Here is a 19,738-nt window from a genome sequence, read left to right as displayed (position 1 = left end):
TGAGAAAATCTGGAAACCCTGCTGTCATAGACAGAGTGCTCATGAGAAAGGAATGCCTTTCTCTAGACCTATCTGATATTTTCCACCACCTTGGGAAATACGGACATAGGTATGGTAATCAAATAACCTTCCTACTTTCCTGTTCCCTGCACATAAATTAGACTTGCAAGCTGTAGAAGTAACTATAAAAAGACAATTTTGTTTCCTTGCAACTGTTTTTACATTTAAAGAAGTCTCCAAAATATGAGTATGAGTAGGGAAAATCCAAATTTTCTGTATTACAAACCACAGCTTTGGCTTGGAATAGCTGCAATCACCAAATTAGTGAAAGTGTTAATCATGATGTGAATCTGAGCCATTAGTTATCTGCCTCCTCACCAACTCCTTAGTATTAAAAGTGCCTTCAGCAATCCACATTCTTCTAGCTGGTATGAAAATGATTCCCAGGTATCACATAATGTAAAAAAAAAAAAAAAAAATTATTAAAGAACAATTTTAGGAAGCATCAAGGAATCTGTAATTTAGAAATCAATTTTCTGTTCTGGAATATTCTGCCAGGACTGATAAGATCTTCAGATATACAAATGAGCATCCATATATGGTTTTGCTTAATTAGAGAGTCCCACTAAACATTAAAAGGTTTTGCTTAATCAGAGATTGTCACTAAGAGTGAAAGAGAATTTTTGGGAAATATGAACAAAAATCATGATAGGACAGACATCTTTTTTTTTGTTTTTTCTTTCCAGGAAAAGTTAGTCAAATAGATTCTACGTTTAGTTGTAACATCAAATTTTCTATTTTCAAGTGACCTTGTCCTTCCTTATTTTTAGTGGGGTGTTGTAGTGCGTTTTTATACTTTGTAATATTTTGAAGTAGTTTTGTTTTGTATCCCCATATTTTTCCCAAATGGTTTATCCCAAACTGTACCCCCCTCCCTTTACCTGTGTTATCCCTCTCCCGGGATGAGATCATCCCCAAACCCCCACCCTGGCTCTCTGTCAATCACTCAGCATCCCATCCCCTCCATCCAGAAGTTTTGGTCCAGGTTGTCGAGTGATGAGCCAGAGGCCAGGGGTCAGCCCCCCAAGCCTTGCCCCATACGCTGTCCTGTGTGTCTATCCCCCAGCATCCATCCCTTAGGGTCACTCATTGGTTGGTAAAATGTTCTCTACTTTTGGTTTCCACCTCCCTTTAAATGTGACCTTGGCACATCTCCCGGGGCTCTTGGCAGGAGGGCCCTGAGGTGCAGCAGCTCCTTCGGGACTCCTAATAAAACCTTGGATTAACCCCTGCTAAGAGTCGGCCCTTTATCTTCTACCGATGTCTCTGGTGTCTCTTGTGCTGCACAGGCGCCCAGCCCAGGTGCCCTCAGCACCCTTGGGGCACAGAGAGTGTCTCCCCCCAGCCCAGGTGCCCTCAGTACCCTCGGGGCACACACAGTGAGTGTCTCCCCGCTGTCGGGGCTGCCCCCCGGTGTCTGCCGACTCGGGACTGGCCCAGGGTTCCTGAGAGGCTCCCAGAGGGACCGAGACAGTGGGGAAAAAACAATCAAAGTAAAACAGAAAGACAGAAAACTAGAACCTCTTGGGCCTGTTCTGTTACTGCTAAATACAATCCAATTAAGATCTCATATCAAAGCTTAACAATATATCTTATGTCTTAATGAATTGTAAACAAATTAGGATTTTAAAATCAAGATGAAGTGGTTGTAAATGCTTCTAAATGTTGGATGAAGAGCCATTAAATATCTTAGAACATCAGTATCGTACTGTAGTTTAATATTACATTTTAAAAAATCTATTAATATGATACCCTCCCCTCTAAGAGATACAACAGTTTATCATGAGGCAAAGAGAACAATCGTCAAAATTATTCATGATTGTCTATTACACCTAAAACCAACTATTAATAACTTTCATAATCTCCTTCAATATTTTTGTCTTTTATGCTTTTAATAAAGTTTAAAAAAATAAATCATTGCTTGTTTACAGAATATATTATCCACAATTGTTAGCAAAGTCATTAAAAATAGGCAAATAGATTCCTTTATAGAAATAATATTTTGTAAGTCTTGATGATGGGCTTTTAATGAAAGGCATAAATCTAATCTCAATATTTGCAAAAAATCTGTTTCAAAACTGCTTAGACACTAAATTCTTCTGTTTCATGTTGCAAATTAAAATTTCATAACCCAAATGCTGAGAAGATAGCTATCAAAATGTTGCTTTTAAAGAGACACAGAAGTGCCATGGAAATACAGCTTCTATCTTATCTTTTAGAGGGTTGAATATAGAAAGTGAAATTGGAAAGTTTCAAGACAATCTAGGTGATGAAAACAGACATTACTCAACACTAAGAGCAGGGTTATGTTCAAGAAAATTATTGCATATGATAACAGGGTTGCTATTTGACTACATTCATTTTGCTAAGAGCATTAATCCTAGAGAATAGTCTTTTCCTATGGCTAGTAATTTAAGCAGTACCAAGTGGATAACCCCTTCTGAGATGTCTAGTCACTTCAAACAACTCAGCATATCAGCAAGAGTCTACTTTGGGCTTCCTCTGATTTTAAATCACACACACACACACACACACACGTGCACATCCCCCTTTTTTAACCCCAGTTCATAATATCTGGACTGAAGTAAAGGCTATGCTAAGTAATCAGGTATGGTAAAAGATGAAAAGCCTACTGGGTTGCTGTTGAAACACATCTTTTACAAGGCACAATTAGGCAGACCTGCTACAGTCAAACCCGTATTTCTAAGATTCCCTTTTGTGGAAAATCTCCCCAAATCCAATAGTTTTAAGTTGGAGTGAGCTACTTAGGAGATACATATTCTTTCAGCCTTGAATTATGAAAGCAGACATGAATTTTCTCCCCTGATCTTCAAAAGCTGATTATGTTAGCAAAGAAAACCAGGAACTGTAGTTTTAACTGTATACTCTGCAGATTCAGATTATGCAGTTAACTAACTTTTTCCAGTGAAAAGTGTCCCTGCCCATGGCATTTGGAACTAGATGATCTTTGCATTCCCTTTCAACCCAAATCTTTTGATGATTCTAGGAAATCTGAGAACATTTTCAAGCATATGCTATTATATAAAACACTAGGTTCAACTTGAATTTGAAATATATTTGAATATCTGTTAGTAATGCTCTATATCTCTTCCATCAAAATATTGATAGTGTGTATTTTAAGTTAGATTTTTATTTAATGTGTTTCTTACTGCATACTTTTTTAACCTCAGAAGACATTCTGAACTGCACTTCTGTTACTTGAACATCTATTTGTATTTTATTGCAAAACAGTCTAGAAAAATAATTATATACAAATGCTGGAATGAATCATCTGAATTGGGCACCATGAAAAGTAACACAGTGCAGAGTTGAAGAAATGAAACAGGTGAATAAATATGAAAAGAAGGGTTATCCTCCTTTAATATTTTCTCTTTCTTTTATAGGCTATAAAATTTATAATTATGCTGATTGTTGAATTCAGAAGATTTTATGCACTAAATAATAACAGACCTTTTCTCTGAAGAGCAAATAATTTCTTCCCCTCAAGTAGAATTTTTTTCTTTGCTAAACCCCTGACTTTTTTCTCAGAAAAAACAACAAAATTAGGTTTTTTACTAACAGATCAAAGCATCTTTACTCCTGCTTCTGAATTGAATCTCAGCTGGGTGTGGGAGTAACTTCTTGCATGTGTTTTATTGCTTCTATGAAAATGAGAGCTGACTGTGGCAGGATTCCTACAGAGTCAGTTTGTCCCAGAGCCAGAACGGGAGAGTTATTTCTTTTTAGAGCAGCAATCACTACAAGGCCTGATGCAAAACAGCCAGACACTTTCTGCATAATCTTTCTCTTCTAGATCACCACATGGTAAGAGGGAAAGAAAGAAACAGCACAGCCAAATACACACCTAATAAGTCTGAAATATCCAGCAATAATTCTACGATGACAACAACAAAAAGCAAGTGTTCACTGTAGTGCTGACATGACAGCAATGCTGTGTTTCAGAAAAGTAATAATGATATATTACATAGTTTTAATGCTTACAGTTGGTGTTCACATATGGAGCTCTTTGTTTCATGGTTTGAAGTATATGACAACTATAGTGGGAAATAAAATTAAAGATTTGAAATAGAGATATAAATGTTGTGACTATAAAGAGAGTGAAGGATCAGAACATGATGCATTTCAGCAGGGTTCAATCAATGTTGTGATCAACTTTCAAAATTTAAGATCATAAACCATAGCAATATAAATCAAGGAAAGAAGTTATTCACACTCTTAGAATATGACAAGAGAAAAAACAATGGCAAAATCAAAAAAAAAGAAGTCCAAACTATACAAAAAGAAAAAAAAAAAGAAAAACGAAAAGAAAAAGAAAAAAGGGAAAGTCTCATTAACAGGAAAAGTAGTCAAGAAAATTCTCAGATTGCAAAGGAATTTGGGAAAATCAGGATTGCTGAGAACTATCTCACATTAAATAGTAATAAGTTCTCCAGAAAATGCTGAGGATCAAAATGTGCAATGAGAGAAGTCTTTTGTGGTTCTGTCACTTATGATTCATTAGAATTTTTGTTTTCTTGGTTTCCTTTATAATTGGCTCAGAAACAACCCTCTAGGCATTAACTGGATTAGATTACTCTGTTAAAGTATCAGCAGTTTAAAAAATATTTTCCCTCTGTCAAGTTTAATCGAGGATCTACTTTCAATGCTGTGGGTTATTTTAATTTAGATTAATCTCTGGTGATTTAATTGCATCCAGGTGTCATGGATGTCCTCATTTACTGTTTCCAGGGTTTTAGCTTCCTCCCTGGAATTGACTGCCAAAATTGTGCTGCCCTGTTTTATTTTGTCAGGTAGATGGTAGTTTCAGACAAGGCATGCTGCACCCCCACAGAGCCATCATATCTGTATGCTCTCTATTTTGTATGGCTTCTTGAGGTTTTTTCTTTCTTTTTGGTCTGGAAATGTGATCCAAAGATTACAGTAGCAATGCAATATTCATGTAATTCTGAAGATCAAAAATCTAAGGCCTCCATGTTCCCAATGAATGCTTATTTTAGAATGGGGTAGAGGATAAAAAGGGGGTAAAAAAAGCTGGTCCAGAAGTTTCATTGTATTGTGCAAGGTTAAGGAAGATTAAAAAAAAAAGTAAAAATACTTCAAAATTTGCATTTTAAGAAGACTAAGCAGAGACAGGAAAAACAGAAAAAAAGACTTTATCTCTTATATTCAGAACTACAGCTCAGCTCTGTTTTCACTCCCATTCCCTAGCGCCTTCTTCCTACCCTTCCCTTATCTCAAAAGCTCTTGCTTCATCATTCCTTTAATCTATGGCAACAAAATCTAGAGCTCCTCTTCCATTTGCAGGATGCCTCTATCAAATAAATCCTTGATAAAATACTAGATTAAAAAATTCCTTTTACTTGTTATTGCTTATAAGGTGTCACAATTTCCATAGTAAATCAGCACTTAAATTATGTATATTTTCTCAGTAAATATATTAATAACAAAAATTCTTGCTATCTTTCCAAGAGGAGAGAGTAGAAATATTCTGCTTTAAATATTCATATAAATAAATGCATGATACCTAATCTATACCATGTATAACTGATAGTCAAATGAATATAACTTGTATTAACCTTCAGAAACATCTGTGATCTTAAAATACATCTTTGAAATATGGATGTGTGGTATTTATGTATTTGCTTGCATATCTCATGTCTATAAAACACATCATATGAAAGACTGGAGTGTGAGAACCCATGGTGATAAAACCTGGAATGTCTTCTTCTATTTTTTTTCTCTTTCTAAACATGTAGCTAATAAAACCTGATTTTTATGTCATGGTCTTTGCACCTTTTTCTTTTTGTACTGAAATTGTTTTAACATTTTTCAGCTACCATATTTCATAAATAAAAAAAATAGTAAACTTGAAGTAAATAAAACAAATTTAAGCCACTAAAACCTTTTCATTATCAGTAAATGATAGGACATTCAATGGCACATATGCATATTTTTTGCCTACATTTGCATCAAAAGAAATTGTATTGTCTGACCATTTGGAAGTTGTCTTGGAGGGTTTTAATGATTAATGTCCCCTTAGAGCTGTCTGAGATCTAGATCCAGGAGGTAATTTAGATGCCATTCTTCAAAAGTACTACTCTTCCAACCAATTTTGATTAAATTTGGTGATCTAAAGTCACTATCTTGCACGATTATATGCAGGTGTCACTCACCCAGACACGTCTGAAGCCCTTCTGTCTTGACTGAGACGACCTGCTGATATTTAGGCTGGATCTCAATGGGAAAATTATTTGAATTATGCGATTTGTATTTATTTTTTTTAAATTTGGACTTCTCTATTGGAGGCTTGTCCTGAGACCCTCAACTGCAGCAATACTTGTGCTCACATCTATTCCTGAACTGCTGCTTCCCATTAGAGTCATGCAGCCTTGTCTAGACAAAAACCATCCAGGCAGGGTCTACAGCAGTTTTCAATTATGCTGGCCAGAACCTGAGCATGCCACAACATCCTGAGCAGTCCGTGATGCTCACAGACAAATTTGCCCACAGTGACCTTAGCCTTGGCCATTAGACTCTATTCTGTTGTACTCTTCAGAGCTCTCAGGAGGGCTTATTCATCAGGAGTGAAATCATCAAGGTGATTCTGATTCATAGCCCATCACCTCAGTCTCTTAACTTTTGTGATAGAAAAGTAGCCAAGGAAGGTATATCTCACAGTATAAAGCAGATGTAAGGCAGTAAATCCTTGCTTTATGTGTTTGGCTCTTTCAGTTCTCCTCAGCTTCTACTCAGACAAAATGAACTTTAATTTACTGATACAATACAAATACCTGCTTCAGATAACCCACACTTCAAGTACATCCTCCAGCTTAATGACATAAAACTATGTTTTGTTAATGGGGATGTAGTTTATGTTCCATTTGGGTCTTTTTAGAATAAATTGATGAATTTTACTGGGTAAAATATCCTGAAAGGCTGTTTTTTTAATACATTCTAAACAATAGGCTAAGGAAAACATAACTGTAACAGCAAATAGTTTGAAAATTGTCAAAATTAGAGATATATAATAATTGTCAAAGTTATATCCAGAAGCTTTGTATCAACAGCTATATACTGAAGTAACTATTTAGATTAACTCTATGTTATGGACCACCGTGCTGGGAGTTTCAGATGAAAAGTATGTTAGTATGTACTGAAAGTCCTCAACCTGAGTGCTGGTCATTGTGACATATGAAATGATCTGCATGATCTAAGCCCATTGATTTCTCATAAGGAATATGTATTAACATATAGGTATACTCAAATGCTAAAGATGGGTGGAAAATATAGACATTTTCCTAAAAAGTCCAAAAATTTTACTTTAAAGAAGAAAGATAAAATGAGTTAGTGTGGGGAAAGACTTCTGAAGGTGTGTGAACTGAAGGAAGAATGCAAGGGAGAGGGTTTTAAAGAAAGCATGAACAGAGATTTTCTTTCAGCTTCCATGGAAACAATGAAATTTTTAAAAATCCATTATCCCAACTCAGGAGAAACAGCAAATTGGTGTGATCACTGATCTACAGCAAATTTTTAAGACTCTTGTCAATGTCCCTTTTGGCCCACTCAGTCAGCCAGGGTTCCCAGTTCCACCCTGTGGACTCATTTAAACACTGATCTATGACAATTCAGCCTATTTGTTCCAAGGCAGATGATCTCTGACTGTCACAACCACCATTAGGGAACTTTGAATCCCACCTGGTAGAAGGAAAAAGTGCTGGTGACAATGCTGACCTCCCTTCTCTTTGATGTTCATTATCTCATTTGTGCCAGCAACCATTGTTATATACTAAATCATAACAAGGAATTGATCCAGCTAAAAAAAAAAAAAAAAGAAATCAAATTTGTGTCCACAAATCACAAATCTACTCTGACTGTGTTTCTTAATGCTTTTTCACATAATCTTAGGACACATTTCTGTTGGGAAATTGCAAGGTAGAAAATTGGCTAGTCTCCAAGTAAGAGTTCTTTCTACTTTCTTAGTTTTTAGATTCTTCCACTTTATAAGCTTTCTGTTAATTTCTTTTTTTGCAAAATAACAAATTAAGTTAAAATAAAAATGCCATAAATAAAACTTTAACATCTTGGAATAGCAATACAGTAAAAAGGTCTAACTAGGCATACTAAGACAATTTATAATATTGCAGGTAGACACCGGGCAATTTTTTTTTGACATTTATATCTTTCTTTCAAATATTATTCTTAAGAATAGGGAGAATTTAAATGTCAATACCAGTTCAAAATAGTCATGTTACCCTTTTTCTTTTCCATGGGGTTCCTTATTATAAATAAATGACCCTGATAACAGGTTTAAAATTCAGTGTATAAAAAGGCATAAAATACTTTCTATTCTGTAACTCTGAGCTTCTATCTTTCAGGTAAGCACTCTGGATGCAATGTGCTTACTGATTAGAGGTTACCGATTAGAGATAAGACATGTCCTTTCCTATACAATGTTGGTTTTTTTGGGCACATGGCTTTCTTGAAGCAAAAGTTGTCTCTAAGGTTTTTGTTCTTAGAGAAATGTATCAATTGCAGAATGCAGTATTTTACATGGATTTGAATAAGATTAAGTTCATAGCAGATATTTATTACATCTGCTTCTGTACTAGCTGCTATGCAATGCAGAGATTTTTGTGGGAATTGTTGTTTTCAGGCCAGAAAACATACTCAGATGAATAATCTCAGATACAGACCACAAAAGGGAAACTGCATCCAGTTTTCACTTCCAGTACAAAGAAATAATTAGATAAAATCTAATGGGCTTAGTAAAAGGACACAAGTCTGGATGGGGCTACAGAACTTACCCTCAGAGTAACAGCTGGGGAAGCTGGGCTTTTTCAGGCTGAAGGGATGTGTTTGGGGTATCTACTATAGCCCTGCCAGTTCCTATGAAGAAGTTAGTGAGAAAACAGAGCCAGGTTATTCACCAAGAAGCAGGAATAGGAGAATGAAGGACAGTGGTCATAAATTGAAATGGAAGCGGTCTGAATTACAAGAAAAACTTCTACTCCACAAAGTAGAAGTATTGAAAGAGGCTGCCTAGTGAAACTGTACCTTTTGCTGAATGTTTTCAAGATTTCCCTGAGCACCCTGCTCTGCTCTTACAGCTGAGCCTGTTTGGGCAGGAGGATGGACTACAGACCTCCTGAGATCCTTTTCAGCCTGAATGATTCAGAAATTCCATGATATCGCAGTGAGTGGCTAAATAGACAAAGAGTCCACGTTTTAAAAGGCAGTGAGGAGTTATATATTTTCCTATTATCAGGTCTGGTATAAAGAGAATATACTTTGGAATATTTTTGGTTAAAAGCCAAAAAAAAAACCAAAAAAACCTCAGTAACATTTCTTAAAAGCACACACTTTCCTACAACAAAAATCAACTACTAAGGCCAAGACTAAACACCTGAAATTTGTGTCTACTCTGTCTACTTATGTAAAAGACAGAGAAATCACTGACAATCTTTTTTGACTTTGAAAAATAATCACATTATTTCCCCTGAAAATTCATTCAACTAATATTGTGTTTCTTTCAAGCAGTATTGAATTGTTGCTTTATTCTACTTTCTTATTATATATTTACCAATTAAATATATACAGAATATATGTGAATATATGTGAATATATTCACATGTGATATGAATATATTGGTCTACCTCATTTTTACATGGAACAATAGTAAATAATGACAATTTCTTTGCTTCCTATTTATTACTATTATCTCTTTCCTATCAGTTGCCATATGTCATCCAGCCTGGACACCCTGTATTATCAGACCTAAAGTTTTTCTTATTTCTTCTCTATTTTAAAATAAATTTAACATTACAGCTATGGTTTCTTGTAGATTTTATTTTCTGTTTTTACATTGTTTCACTTCAACAGCTTCCATGTTTTTTTTCTTTGGTTTTGATTTGATCATACTCAGTTTACTTGTGTTTATTCCTAAGTCTTGTTGATTATTCTTCTTAATTATTGTCTTCATTTTCTCTTCTATTTAGGGATTGGTTTTAAAACTCATGGTCCTATTTCTGAGGCCACATCTTTCTCATTACTTGACCTTAAAAATGTACTCACATATGATAAGAAATGGTTTTCTCAAGATCACAGAATAAATAATAGGAAGTGACCCAGAAGACTGCTACTTCTGCTTCCATTTCCTTTGATTTAGTTATTAAACCATGCACAGAGAAGAGCTAAGGCAAAATGCACTATACCTAAATGATTAGCCTGGTTTCTTTTCATCCTGAAATTTCAAATACTCACATACTGAAGTTAATGAAGCATATATGAATGACTGCAGTAGTTACTTAAAAAGACATTGCTGATGGACCATGTTTAATCAGGGTACTGTCAGAAATCAGGTACAGTATCTTCATATCACAGTAAAATGAATAGAGAACTTAATTAGAAAATCAAAAGGACAAATTGGGGTTTTATCTGATGGAAGGCATTGCTCTCAGACTTCCTACATGCAGATTCATAAGTAAAATGTTGGGGGAAAAAGATGAATCTTGGCAGCATCTCTTGATGGGCATTTTGCACTAAAACATCAAGTCATATTTCCCTGAGGACCAGCCCTGAATCTCTAAAAAGAGATTATTATAAACAATTGAACAGAGATGTCAGAGACCATGTATGACAAATCCTGGTGTCATATGCACATCAATGTGTATGTCATATGTCATCAATGTATGCATACACAAACACACACAAAATGTGAACAAATAAACATGTAATTCAAGGGAAGAAATAATAAAGTAAAATTAATAATTTTAATAAATTAAATAAATTAAATAATAGCAAAGTTTTAGCTCTGATAGACTAGTACCAAGGGAACAATACAAAATAAAAATTCTTGAGCAATGGAAGAGATAATTGTACTAGATAGATGGACAAATATTTCTAATGCAGTACACAGGTCTACATAATTAAAATATTACCATCTACATAATGTAGATGGTAACAAATATTTGCATCTATGGAAACTATACCAAGATTCCTGTAAGGTTCATGGATTTTATATTGTTCTAACTTCATTTTTTTAATTTAGTGACAATAATTGATGTGGTATTGTTAACATAAGGATCATTAATCTATTGGGCTTTATCATTAGCCTTCCTGAATATCACTTTTGGATATCACTGACTCTATATGTTATTTTCTAAGATTGTTTATTTTTATGAAGAAGGGGTTAGTTTTAACCACATTTGATTTAGGTATAGCTGAAGATAAAATTTATTTTGTTTGTTTATTCAATATCATGAATAAAATTTTGAGTAAACCATGAAACTTTTGCAAAAAAATCTTAGACAAACCTGAAACATGAATTTTAAATTCAACAATTAAATAAATACAATATATACAATATATTGCTGTTGGTTTTTAATAACAACACTTGTCTCATGGCTTTCAGTTAATCTGAACACCTCAAAGGACAGAATGGTTTTTTGCCCATTCTGCAATGTCTGCTACTTGTCTTCCTTCAAGTTCTGCATATGCAAGTTTGATTTCACAAGTTGTTCAGTGCAGTTCTTCGAATCTGGACAGCACATATTTTTTTCCCTGGAGAGAATATATGGCTGGTAACAAAAGTATGTGTGCCATCAAGTTGCTCAGAGAACTATAGGCAAACTTTTTTTTTACTATGAACATATAAATTCTTCCTCTGAGATGATAACAAAATATTCTTGAAAGTCAGTGTAAAGGAAAATTAACAACCAAACCTAGGATTGTGAATCTATATTACTCAATTATTTTCTTGTCACATGCTTTCCACCATACTTCATTTATTAATTATGGATACAGCTCTGATCCTGCAAATCAATCCATACTGGAAAACCAGTTAGAGCACATCTATGAGCCCAGAGATCTGGATATGGCAATAAATCTATCACACTGGTAACTCATACCAAAAACTCTGGAGTTTGGGACCCTGGTTTTATTGCAATGTCTCTTAGTATTTAAGGAGTATTTTCCCACTAAACATACATGGAAATAGCCATGAAGAATAAAGGGATATAATTAATGCCTTTGGTATATTTAAGGATGTCCCAAACCCCTATTACCTTCAATGATCACATTAAGTGTCTTATATTTACATTAATTACATTAATTCATTGAGGTCAAAGTTTAGTATTGTCATGGAACACACAAAATGCTTGAAATTTGGACACTAAAAAGAAAATACAGCTATGTAATAAAATCTTTTTATAAAATGCTGTGACTTTTTGATTTTGAAGTGTCTCTTAGACCGAAAATTAACAGCCACGGCTTTTAATGTTTTGAAGGTAATTCTTTGTATATAATTTACCTTGAGAAGGTTAGCTTATGAATGTTTCAAATAATTTTTGTAAGAAAAAATAAGATTAAGACCAATGTGAGCAAATTAAATTTCACAGAGATACTTGAGCTTAGTCATCAATTTGTTTCCGTTCTTCCCAGAAAGAAGAGACTTCTTGCAGCGTAACCTGATTTAATACACACTCATACATCCAGCACAATAGATAATTATGAGTTCTACTTTTCTTTTGTGCATTATTTTCTTTGAAATCCACTCACAGTAAAAAAAATTATGTAATCTTATATTATAGAGATATATTGGCTATTTGAGCTCGGCTGAATACAGCTAACAACAAAGTTGAAAACTTAAGGAAAAGAGGAAATTTCTTAGGGAGGCAAAAAAAAAGGTCTTAGGGGAGGTCAAGAAAGCTGAATATATGGAGGATGCTATGAAGAGTCTTGGCATAGGTAAAATTTACCATTTAATGTTCTATGTAGGAAATCACTTCCACTATGTATTAAAAACACAAATGAATAAACAAACACATAAATAAATATTTTGTAGTCAGTTGAGGTTTTTTTTTTTAATTTGAAATTTCAATGTAATCTTTTGTATTGTTTAAGAAATTAATACCATCTATATATTAGCAATTAGTACCTGTCTATTATTCTGATTGTAGTTTCTATTTTCAAGGCCATATTCAGGATTTCAAGAAGTCTATGATCTTCCTTCTGAAAAGTATTTCCCAGCTGCCAAAGGCACAGCAGAATTCAATAGACCTCTAGGAAATACTAGCAGCTGCTTAAGGGGATGTTATAAAACTACAGGTGGCAACAGACATCTACTGCTCTACACTGAAACAGAAAAAAAAGTGTAAACTTGCTTAAATTGTTGGAAACGGTTTTGGGCATATGCAATGAATTTATTGGTAGAATATACAGATCATGGATCTCTAAGTGTTATCTAAGACTTCAGACTTTGGCAGCCTCTGATGATCCAGAAAAGAAGCATTTCATAAATACTATATACCTAACAAGGTAATCATAATAACAATAACAGTGAAATAATTCTAAGTTGTTGCAATCCATGCTTGTTTTATACACAGTGATTTTAAAAGAATTCAAACCATTATTCATAGAATTCATGAAAAAGAATTTGAATTTATGAGGCTCCTAAGGAATTCAATAGCCCTTTCTGAACTCTGTTAAGTGGAAGAGTGATTTTTTTAATCTATCATTGCCTTTCAAGTCATAAATCGTGCTGTTAAAACAATCAAATGGAGGGAAAACTAGAAGAAAGAAAACACAATTGTCATGCAAGCAAACATGACTGAAAGCTTTTCAGAATTTTAAAGATTTATGAATTTCACATATATCTTTGTAAAGTATAGCAACGTGTACTTAAAAAATAGGATGCTTAAAAACCACTGTTTGAAATACTTCTATAGCTTGTCAAAAGTATTGAAGATCGCTAATTAGATATTTTATTATTTCATATTTTTATTTAACTTATAAATTTTAGATGTTTTGATTTTGTTGTTGTGGGGTTTTTTGTTTTCTTTTGTTGGTTTTTTTTTTCCTTAAGTACTTTATACTAATAGCTCATTTATCAAGCTTCAGCCTGATGCAATTTGAAATGTCTGAGCCATTTTAAGACCTATACTCAGGATTTTGATTGTGGATGGGTCATATCGGTCTTACCTATATTGACTTTTCTGGCAAAGTGATTATAGAAAAATAGATCATCCAAGAGAAAAAAAGTTAAGCTGTCTTAGTCATGCTGTGAGGAAATGGAAACAAAAAAAATTAAAGGGAACAAAAAATTTTGAAGCATAAAAGGATTTATGAAGGCAGAAACAGAAACCTAGACATGATATCTGTCTTTCAATCATTGATGTGTTCTGTGCAATCACACATGAACACATGCATCAGACATTCAGGGTAATATCTGACATGCTGCAAGAATTCTTTATATTACCAGAACACCCTGAATGTTACCTAATACAAGATACTGGTTTTATTATTTTTGCTGTGGTTATAAATGAAAGCTGAAGAAATGACCTAGGAAAAAGTAGCAATGAAGAATAGCAAAGGACAAAATACCACAGGAGTAATTTTGCATTTTATTACAAAAGCAAACACAAAGTAGGTACACTGCACTACCACACTCTGTTTCTAAGCTGAATCTCCTCAGTAATAAATTAACTAGCTTTTTTTGTCAGGCTGTGAAGTTTCAAGCACGGCAATAAAAAATGCATATATTTTACTCCACTTTATGGCAAGAAACATGTCACTGAAAGTTTCAGAGACCTTTCTCTAACCTTTCAGTGAAAGTACTGAAATTGCAAAACTATGGAATTTTCTAAGGTTTTCTAAGAAGACTTAAGCTAGGTTTCAGTTAAAATTATTTTGTCTTTTTTATGAAGTCAGTGAACTAGTCAAAGAACTTAAAGATAGCGCAAATAGGGAGATTTTATTCAAGGTAATTCACAGCTAGTAAGAATTTGGACCAATAGTTTGAATGAGTAAATTATGTACTTATGAAGCACAACCTTTATTCAGCATCATGAAAACATCCATCAGTTATTTGACAGGGTAGAATGGATTGCATGAGAAAAATCAAATTGCATTATATGTCCCCCACAGAACAGACTCCTGAAACCTTTTTAGGTAAGAAATAGGCAAGAAAAAATGTGTGATTGTGGCTAAATTATCAGATTTGTGATTCATCAACTCCTTACCTCCACAATTGTTCAAAAAAGAAAACAAAACCCTGGAGAATAGATGAAGAAAGGAACCAGACAACCTGTCATTCAAGACACACCATTGTGTGATGGAGAAACACAGAGTGAACTGAAAGACTCCTCTCATCTAATGGTGCTAAAAGATAAAAAATACTGATTTTCAAAGCAGTCAATGAATGAATTTTTTTATTTATAAAATACAAGGTGTAACTCAGATTAAGAGCCCATGCGCTTGAGAAAATTTTACAACAGGAAAATATAGTGAAAAAAAAGGAAAATGAAAAAATAAAGACAATAAGGAAAAAAAAGAAGAAGATAGAAGGAAAGAAAAAGGAAACAAAAAAAAAAGAAAAAAGAAAAGATAAATAGAACCTTTTCTCTCTTCACTGGAACCTCTAGCATTTATATTTGGATATTGCTTTTTCAATGATCCAAGAATTAATACAGACAGTAAAAGTGATGGACAATGTGCCAGCTTAGGAAATAAAATGTAGGAAAGAGCTGTAAATGCCCTGTCTATATTTCAGAAAAGCAAAATAGCCAAAAAATAGCAAGGATCTTGGTACATATATATATGCACTAACATGAGTATTTTCCACTTTAACCACTATACATGCTACTCCACTAGTCAATAACAAGTTCACTTGCATGAGAAAGGTTAATCCTTATTACATCAGGGTCACTTAGAAACTAAGATGGATTTCTTCTGTTTGAGCTTTATCTTTTTTTTACATTTTCCTGTATAGCACAAGACTGTCAAGTGACGAAGCAGGAATTCATTCATTTGCAGATATATCTAACTGCACCTATTAGCAAAATTTTATTTTTTATTGAGTCTGAATTATCTTTTGAGTATAATGAATGAGTGAACACTGCATCCATGTTATCTAGCATCTAATTTGCATTATGACTGATAATTTAAAGTTTCAGTTAAGGACATTTATAGCCAAGAGCATTCTATCAAGGTTTAATCATTGATGTTCTGTCGTGAAGCACAGATAATGCATTAATTTGCAGACTGAAATTCTGCTTTCAATTTATATTACCCCATATAATGGAGAAGAAAACAGAAGAAAATGTACCATACTGTGAGAGTAAAGTACCAGTAAATGCATGTGTAAAAAAAAAGTAAAATCAAGGACTTTCCAGTGAATGACAAGAGCACGTGGCTCAGACAGGTGAGAGACCAAAGTTATAGTAATAACTTAAAGAAAGAAGAAAAATCCTTCTCTGAAACACAAAACATGACTAAAAAACAGCAATGTACCTCAGAATTTTTCATCTTCCAATTTAAATCTTTGTTTCCTAAAGGAATATTCTTAAGTAATTTGAGGAAAAATTTCATCCATAAGGACAAGTAGCATCACACAATTTTAAGGGATTTTTTAGATGTACCTGTTACAGCAATAAATTAATGCAAACATTTATGTATTCTTGTCTTGCGTGCATAAATAGAAATTTAGAAACACAGAATCATAGAACAGTTGAGGCTGGAATAGATCACTGCCACTCATTTGGTCCAACAATTCTCCCTGCTCAAGCAGGGCCATCTGGAGATGACTGCCAGGGACAAGGTTCAGATGGCTTTTGAATATCTCCAGGGAGCAACATGGCACAGTGTCTCTGGACAATCAGTTCCAGTGCCCCATCATGCTTACAGTTACACGTTTCACGTGGTTCAGAAGAAATATCCTGTGTTTCTGTTTTTGCCCACTGATTCTAGTCCTGTCACTGAACACCACTGAAAAGGGTCTGGCTCTACTTTGCACATTTCCTTCCGATCACAATGAATTTGGTCTCCCAGGCCCTTTTCTGAGAAGCTCCTTTCCACTTGTGTGGGCCTCAGTGTATATTGTCATATAGGTTTGTTATCTCCCAGGTATAATTTTGCACTTCACCTTTTAAATTTCATGAAGTTCTTGTTGGCCCATTTTCCATCCTCTCAGAGTCCCTCTACATGGCAGCATGACCCTCTGGAGTACCAGCCACTCCTCCCAGCAAACTGCTAAGGGTACACTCTGCCCCTCACTAATAAATGTGTTAAACAGTAGATCAGTATTGACTTGTGGGTACACACCATTGGTGACTTGTCTCTTACCAGTCTTTAAACCATTCATCAGTTCACAGAACCAGTCTTTTAACTGTTCACAGAACCAAATGGTGGTGCAGAATAATGAAAACAACACTGTAATTTGGGGACAAATACCTATGAAAGTTGTTTTGAACAGAAAATTGTGTTGAAAAGAAAAAATAGGAGGTCCCATTTTAAACATTTTTGTCTTATGCTTCTGAAGCGAGGAAAAGTTGAGTGGTGTCATTCAGCTAATCTATAGTTAATTTTGGTTCAAAATTGTCTCCTAAACCTTTAAAAATCATTATGAAGTCTAAATACTAGAAGATATAGTGAATATTTTTATTGTTTGAGAATGCACAAAGAAAATTTTTGATAGAAAAACTCTAACAGTCTGGAATTTTATTTGACAGTTGAAGCTGTCACTGCCATAGCAATGAAATTACAGTAATTTACAATATTGTATTTTGAGAACTTCTCATCTATTTTACTGTAACTCCTACTCAGCTGCTCAGTTACTCACACTCCTTAGTGAGGCACAAATGAAGAGAATAAGAACATGAAAGCCAATTGAGATAAATACAGTGAAGTTGCTTGCAGAATTGACTTTAGCTAAATTAATTTATTTATTGGCTATTCAGGGAAGATTCAGATGGGCAAACACTGGAACAGGCCCCAAACATGTCAGTGTTTAAGTTGCATTTGGACAATGCCCCTAATAGCATGCTTTAATTTTTGGACAGCTCTGAAATAGTCAGGGATGATGTGGTCATATAATAGTTTTACATCATTTCCAACTGAAAAGATTCTATTCTATTCTATTCTATTCTATTCTATTATCAATGTACTGACAAAAAGATATAAAATCAAAAAAATCTTTTCTCCACCCTCCCCCCAAGCTCAGCTTCACTCCTTTGATACCCATTACTCTCCCTACTTTCTCCTAAGGGATACAGATGGTATGGAGAGGTTATAGTCAGTACTCAGTGGTTACTCTCTCTCACCTCCTTTTCACACTTCTCCTCTACTCTGGCATGGGCTCTTCCATGGGCCACAGGGGGAGCTCTCAGCTTTGGTGCCTGCAGCATCTTTTTGCTCCTAGGACCTTGGTGTTTCCTCTGCCATTTCTGACACTTTTCCCTCTCTTCACTGATGTATTTGATCTTTCTAGAAAAACTCTGTTGACACAGAGGTGCTGATATCTTGGCAGGTAAGATCAGCTGTGTCCTGGGCCTTTATCTGCACTGTGTAACCCCTGACCCCTTCTCAAAGCAGCCATCCCTGCTACCAAAACCTTGCCATGGACAGCCAATACTCATATAAATTTTCTTCCATAAAAGGAGAAATATATACAGTTACAACACTTAATTACATCTCAGATCCCATATTTCAGCACAGATTCAGAAAGAAAATTTTATATTAAGGGAAATATAGAAGATAAAAAATGTAACACCTTAAAATAGGATGAAATAATTTAATAGAGAGCAGAATTATAACTATACATCTTACAATCTTCCTTCAACAGCAACAAAAGTAAGTTTCCCATGTCTTCTAAAATTTCTGTCTCTCCTGTGTAGACAAAACATGTGATGTACAATTGCCATTTTACTTTGACAATGTCTAGAGATATCCTTGAGGATAATCCTCCATTTTAGATAATTTCATAATGGTTTTTGTCCCATGTGGAAATAAGGCCACCAATTCCAGTCAGGAACTGGAGGAGGAGAATGTGGTGTGTCTAGAAAAGACCCCTTATTGTCAGGGCAGAAGATAATAGCGGTCTGGTATGATGCTCTTATTATTCAAGAATTGTTATTTCTAATTGGCTAGAGTACAGTCAACTTGAATACACCTGTATCAGAAACTTAATTTGGTTTTAGTTTAGTTCTTAAATTCTTATGCAACTATTAAGATGTGGAAAATGTCTGTATGATCTTGATTATAGCACTGTATTCCTCAAACCTCCATCATGGTTTTTGATAAATATATAATGCAGCATTAGTTGAAAAAAAACGTGCAAAGAACATTTCATTCAGAATATCTGCTAGAATAAATGGTGAAACAAAACACCTAAAATATTTAGTCAGACATCCATTGAATTATTAGGAGGTACAGGTTTTCAGAACTAAGAGCAAGCATAACACTAATTTTCTTATATTTCAAGACCCATACAAATTCATATTACTTCTTCAGTGAGATATATATTGACACAAATGCATTAAGAAATTTTGTTACAATATAGTGAGATGATTATTTTTAAAAAATGTTAATACATATTAATCAGATGGCTTCCTTACTCTGAGACATACTCTGAGCATATTTATATTAATTAATATTAATTTTAAACTATTATCAGAAAATAACATTATAGAGTGCAATCACCATATGTGTTGCACTACGGTCTTAGTGAGAACCCAAATTTACTTTGAGAATATCTGGTTTGGATTCAGAAAGTAACCAATATAAAATCGAACTAATAGATATAAATGAGACTCTATCTATTTGCTGTTTGAAAATCTGAGAGTACTAGTTATAAAGAGTAGCAAAAAAAAATTACTCGCATCCT

This window comes from Molothrus aeneus, chromosome 1 (assembly GCF_037042795.1).
Source record: "Molothrus aeneus isolate 106 chromosome 1, BPBGC_Maene_1.0, whole genome shotgun sequence".
In the NCBI taxonomy this organism is placed as follows: domain Eukaryota; kingdom Metazoa; phylum Chordata; class Aves; order Passeriformes; family Icteridae; genus Molothrus; species Molothrus aeneus.
Note: the sequence above shows the minus strand (reverse complement) of the source record.